The 6,612-nt window shown below is 45.8% G+C and overlaps 1 long non-coding RNA gene across 2 annotated transcripts; it reads right to left on the bottom strand.

The window, feature by feature from the left end:
- Window positions 1–232: 232 nt before the first annotated feature.
- Window positions 233–5,806, bottom strand: LOC128902876 (uncharacterized). Of its 2 annotated transcripts, none has more exons than XR_008463901.1 (3): window positions 5,309–5,806; window positions 4,433–4,607; window positions 233–586 (listed from the first exon to the last, which is right to left on the bottom strand). It is a non-coding gene; the product is annotated as an uncharacterized LOC128902876 (long non-coding RNA). The 2 variants fall into 2 exon arrangements; XR_008463900.1 differs by lacking the exon at window positions 233–586 and adding an exon at window positions 847–1,036.
- Window positions 5,807–6,612: the final 806 nt, after the last annotated feature.

Raw genomic sequence — 6,612 nt, forward strand, 5'->3', positions numbered from 1 at the left:
GCAATGTCATACAACAAAGCAAGCTATGTGTTTGAGAGTGACCACACATAAGGATCTTCTTTTGAACTCAGGAGATTCCATGTTCCCTATGTGCAGATATTGGTTTGAATATTTTGGCAATCCAGCTGTACAACTGAAGGACTTACTGATTTTATAAGAAAACATAAGGTCAAGGTCAAGCCAAGTTCTAAATATTTATTCATGCAATTCTTGGTTAGTATGCAAAGTTTCTTCAAAATTTAATCCACTGGCCATGAATATGTCTTTTGATTTACCAAGGTTTAGTATTTTGGTACAAATATTTGTATGAATGGAGCTGATAACAAATAAACCAAAATGTCCCAGAATTAAAATGCTTGTGCTCTGAAAAGATAAATTAGATCAACCAACAGATTCTAGGTTTTGTTACAATTCACTAATTCAGATAATTGTCCATTTCTGCATTTTGTAACCATTTCGTCCATTTGCATTTCTGTATCTTTTTCTTCCCTTCTATAGCAGCTCTCTTTCCTGTTGCTTTTGGAGCTCTGCTCACTTCATGGTGTCTCAGGGGTGAAATTTGCTCCATTTTTACATTTTTTTCTCTCTGTAACCGCAAATCATTATCAAATCATACTGCTTTTTCCTCTACAACGTTCTCGAATTAATTCTCTGTCTGGTCTAACGGAAAAAACACTTTATCCCAGTCCACAGCAAAATCCCTGAGAATTTTAGTGGATCTAGAATTTCCCTTTAACTTTGATAGGCTTAACCTCAGCAGGGTACGTAACCATACACATGTAGGTAGCTTCATTGAACACAAGGGGACTAATCTAACTGTACAGGCCTGCCATGATTTTCCTTCCCTTAGTACATTTCTGAAGTATTTTGCATATGTTACATCTTCCTGTGAAGTGTTCAGCGTCAGTTATTATTGCAGAGGAACTGCAATAGGTGAGCCAATGATCCATTCTGGAAGTGTGAGGAACTTCAGTTTGTTAGAAGTGAACGTGTTCACATAGCAGCTGATGTGTAGTTCTTCCAGCAAAGCTGTCCTCTGTTGGAGCACCAGTAAAAAATCCTTAACATTTGGTTTATTTAATGATAAACTAATCTTACCTGGAAATCTTCCAGAAAACTTGGTTTCATCAGTTATTTATGCATAGCTCATTTTGTTTGGTAATAAAAATAAATGAAAACAAAAATCTCATAGGTTTGGAGATAAGCAGGAAAAAGAAACCCTCTGAATCCAGCCCCCAGAAAACTAAAATGGATATAGAGACACAGTTTATGTCTCTTTAAAAAGTCAGTTAATGGATAGTCTTCCCCTCTAACTTCAATCCAGTTGCCACAGAAACAACATACATAATTTCTGATAGCTAGTTTATAATCTACAGTGCCCCCTTTATGACTATGAAAGTCTGTTGAAGTTTTTTTCTGCAGCAATGCAATTATGTACTTTCTTCCTTGAATTAATTTATTGATGAATAAGAACTTAAGAGCAGGAATAGCACAAGAGGCAGAAAAATCTGGAAGAAATGAAAGCTGTCATTATATGCTGCATCTTTATGCCTACATGGTGAGTTTCTTTTTAGTGTTATGTGGTGCTTTTAAGATATATTCATGGAAGTGCTGCAGTGGTGCAGATACCATTAATGGAAGCTGCATATTCACAAAAACTGCAAACAAGTATAACTGAATTTGGGGTTTTGGATAGTTTTACAATAGGTTGCATGCATGACCTGGCTCCAGCTGCCAAACCCCTAGCTTCACCCAGCATCTCACATGCCCTCCTCCCACCTTCTTATTTCAGGTACTCCAGGCAATCCACAACCAATTCATTACAAGAGCAGGCAGCTCTCTGCCTCTGTCAGGCTTGAATCCGACCCATTTCCAGGCCAGAGTCTTGCTAGTTTCACTTTGTGCACAATGTTGGAATTGGATGTCTGAAGGATGGAGGTGAAAAGATGAGTGGGAATTGTGGCCCATAGTGTAGGATACAGCTTCTCTGCTCCCTGTCAGAACTGGGAAGGACAACTTGGGAGTGATAGATGAGTGATAGAGTGAAGGATAGTTTGGTGACTATTTTATGCCTATTCATTGCAAGCTATGGTGTTTCCCATAGCTTGCTGGTTTATCAAGAGTAAATCTTTCCAACTTCTGCTGCTTTTACCTTCCCCTCAGCCGTAAGGGCCTGTTCTGCTCTGTCTGCTTTGCAAGTAAACCATTTTAGGCTATTTGTATAATCATAATGCTTTGTAGGTCAGGGCTTTATCAAACTTAGGGTTTATATGGCAGGCCAAAGAAAGAAATAAAGGGAAAAAGAATCAAAGAAAATAGTCACAGATGAAAGGCAGCAAAGGAACAAACTTTTCCTCCCCATCTACAATTCACTGCAGAAGAAAATCAGACTGGTTTAGGTAACCGCAGGGTATAGAAATCAGGCTTCGGGTTAAACCTATTTTCCTGAGGACAGGAGGACAATTTACCTGAATGCCACATTTGTAATAATGAAGTTTTATATGAGTGATTAGAAACTAAAAGAGGGAAGGCTGGCACTGGGCTCACAGTCAGGTTGAAGGTCCTAGCTGCAGGAGCAAAAAGATTTCCACTTCCTCACAACACAGCGTTTTAGAAAGGGCAATATTTTTTCCCAATAGGCTGGTCACCTATCGGTGCTTCTCAGCATCCTAATGCTCTTTACCTCTTTTAACAAAGACATGATCAAAAACTGTATTTCTTTTAATGTATTTCTTGACTAATAATTTCAGTAAGGCATTTTTCTTCTCCCATGCAGGCTTTTGGCCTCTTGTTCCTAGTTTCCATCAGAGCTGCTAATGGAAGCTGGCTAAGGGAAAGGAAATTTAAGACACTGCAGCTGAACTAAACAGTGCAGACTTTGAGCAGATCCTAGCAACTTAGCTTGTCACAGGCAACAAACAGGAAGGACTTCCCAGATACAGTGAAGTACAAACAGCACAGCAAACCAGGTTGCTTACCTGGGCTTAGAAACCAAGTCACTGGGAAAAAAATGAAGGCTTTAAGGGCTCAGATGGATGTTTACACCCATCCACAACATTCCAAGAGGAGCTTTAGGCTGTGGGTAGTTTCTTACTACCCACATAGGGTGTGCGAAGGGAAGGGGTATATATGGAGAAAGGACTACAGCAGCTGGGCACACAGGGTTTTGAGGCAGCAGGGGAGGGAGAAAGACACCACAGCTTTAGCTGGGAGCTAACCTCTCTCCTCCCCACACCAATGTGCTTTCTACTAGCTTTAGCATGTTCAGTGCACTTCAGCATTTGTGACTCGTATCCCCTGCTCCCAACCCCTGGTAATGTGGTCAGCATAACTAAAGCCATTTCATAAGGCAAGCAGCCATTCTCTGTGACCAGGTGGTCACATATTCATTCCCTCCCCCTCATTATCAGGCTCTGAAGGTCCTGTGCACCAAGTTGACAAACCAAACAGATTTCTTCTTCCCCTCCCTGCTGGCCTGAAGGCTCCCGGGTGCCAGGGCGATTATTCCTTCCTTACCAGCCTTGAAGGCCCCAGGCAGCCGGCCAACCCGGTGGTGGTGATGACCCTATGACAGAACAGGGCAGCATAACAGCACCCACCACACGGTCTATAAAATCAACAAGTTACGAGTTCTAAGTGGGGAACTTGGACCGGAGCTGCTGCTGGACAGTTGTCGTGGTTTTGGACAGATTGGCCAATCAGAACGACAGATGGCCCTCTCCCCCAACTCTCCTCAGAGAGGAGAGGAAGAGATAAGGAGATTTATGAGTTTAGAAAAGAACTAACCTAATTTAATGAAAATAATAATAAATAAGAAAATAGTAAATAATAATAGAATAATAAAAATTAAACAAGAAAAAAATTATACAATATATAAAAAACTGTATCCAGCTCCCAGGATGACAATTACGTCACCAGCAGACACAGGGAAAGTCCCAAACTGGAGTCAGCGACGGACAGGAGCTGAATTACGGAACTAGAGTCAGGAACGCTCGGATCGGGATCAAAGGCAGACGAACCGAGGCTCTGAGACCTCCTCAGACGTTGGCCATTGAAGAAAGAGCAAGCCAGAGCAGCCTTGCCCCTTGATCCCTCAGCTTTTATACTAAGCGTGATGCACATGATGGAATACCCTGTTGGTCAGTTTTGGGTCACCTGCCCCGTTTGCTCCTCCCTGCAGGTGAGACCCCTCTACGCTTCTCCGCTTCTGAACCCCTAACGGGGCAAACAGCGAAGTGAGCTGACCTTGGTTGTTATAGCAATAAGTAAAAGCAAGAGCCTCTCTGCGTACCATCCCTTGGTATAATCGGGTCTTATCACTCTGAGAGTGAACAGTGTCTGAACAATATGCTGTTAATTTCAGACTTTAGTCAGTTAGAAGAGGCCCAGCTAAAAAGTAAAATTACAAATCAGAAAATTGGTTCTGTTTTACCTCAAACCAGGACAACAGTGAGACTCAGGACCCTCTGGTGGCCAGGGACGCCTCCACCGTCATCTACATCCTCCATGGATCGAGTTACTGACTCATATTCTTTCATATGATTTTCAAGTCTAGATTATGATTGTTATACTGATACAGCAAACCATGTATTAAGGTCTGGCTTGATCTGCAAAGGATTCAAGTGATGAGAAGTCATAAGTTAGGATCTAGGTAATAAGAAATTATAAGTTATTCTGTATTATAAATTCTGTATTACGCTACTTATAGATTGTACTATATTGATCCTGCTCGTAGAAATCTTGTGCCATTCTAATAATCAATTCTGTGCTATACTAATCATAATATCCTATTAAGAATATAAAGCTTTAATTGTAACTATGATTTAGTGCCATAATCGTTCTGCCAAGGATCCCTAAAAGAACCCATCTGTCCCCTTAGTGTCAGGTGACAGCATTCTTAGGGGCTTCCCACCTCCTGCACAGTTATGTCTTTGGTATCTAGTTTCATTCCCCAGTGCCAAACCTCTACAGGTGGTGAATTTCTGACACTTCAGCAGCTAGGACACATACTCCTCAAGTCAGAAGATGCACTTTAAGCCAAAGGGAACCCATTACTTTTACCCGAGTGTGTGCCATGAAGGGCTGCTACCCGCACTGGACCAGTATTTGTTATTCAGTAAAAGAATACTACTATCTCAAGAAAAAGTTTAAATGTACAACCTCTAACTTGCTTCAGTCCTAGCAGTTGGTAGGTGACAACCTGTGGAGGAGGCAGGCAGGAGAACTGACATGAGCAGTAGTAACTATGTATTTCTGAGGCTAATGATCTGATCCTAATGCATTGAAGTCAGAATTAGTTATAGCTTACCAGGGGTTTAAATATCAGGGGCTTTCATATTTCTCCCTTCCAGCTGCTGAATTCTCCTTAAACTGACAGGCTTGCAAAGCATTCCCAGAGACGTAGAAGCTGGCCGGGAAGGTGCAGACACATGCTAGCAAGCTGATTCCACTCAACAAATGGAAGTCCTATGTGGACCACATCAAAATACAGTTTCATGGGGAGCTAAATAAAAAAGCTGCTCAAAACCTGGGCCTAACAGAGAAGGTCTAATCTATTAGCCTGCAGCATTGTATGATTTCATACCATTTTAATCACCCTTGCCCCGTTCATTTTAACCTTGAGGAAGGTACCTACACACGCTGCAGGGTAACAGGGCATCTGCTTCTTACCACTTGGTTCTCTATTTTTTGGCCATGTCACTGTACGGCATTTTAGGGAGAGACTGTGCAGCAGCGTACCGTCTACCGCCGCTCTTCATTAACGCGCCGTGCCTACACTGCTCCGTTTCCCCCTGGTGCCTTTGTAGCCCCAGCCTTTTGTTTGCGCGACGCAGCACTTCACTTGGCTGTTCCCATCCCTCCTCCTATGCCCCTGCGCCCACAACCGGGGCGGCTTCCGATAACGTATGAACTGACACGGCTCCTGCAGACCTCCTGGGACCCCTCCCTGACAGACCCGGCATACATCGCCCGCGCCATGCCGCTGGGCTGCGCCTCTCCCCGTCCCGCAGGTACACGTGGGGCAGGCAGGCTACCCTTGCAGCGCTGGCGTGTGCCCGCACTGCGGGACGAGCCCCTGGTCCCTCCACGCAGTGTCACGGCCTCACGCCCCCCTCCACCCCCGGCGGTGCCTGAGCCGGGCCTGCCGCGGGTCCCGGCTGCACCTGCGGGGCCGCGGCCAGCGCCCGCTCTCCCCTCACGCCCTCCCAGGGCCGCCCCGCGCTCTCTCCCGCCTTTCTCCGCGCTCCTCAGCCCCAGCAGCATCGCGCCTCCCCGGCTGGCGCGGCGGACGGCCGACCTCCCCGCAGGCAGCCGGGGGGGAGAAGCGGAGAGCCCCGGGCGGACCCCCCCACGCCTGGCCCGGCTGCCGGGGTCCGGTCCCCGCCCGCCTGTGTCACGCCGCGGCGCCCCCTCCTCCCCGCCCACCATTTTCTTCCCCCTCCCAGACAGGCGCAGGCGAGGCGAGGCGGCGAGCGGCTGCCTCCCGTCTCCCTCCCCTTCTCCTCAGATGCCCTTTGCTGCCGCTGCAGGGTTATTACTACAGTATGTGGCTGCTGCCTTCCCCCCCCGCCCCGCTGGCCGCCCGCCGCCGCTGTGCAGCGCCTTGGCCCC

This window comes from Rissa tridactyla, chromosome Z, assembly GCF_028500815.1.
Source record: "Rissa tridactyla isolate bRisTri1 chromosome Z, bRisTri1.patW.cur.20221130, whole genome shotgun sequence".
NCBI classification, from domain to species: domain Eukaryota; kingdom Metazoa; phylum Chordata; class Aves; order Charadriiformes; family Laridae; genus Rissa; species Rissa tridactyla.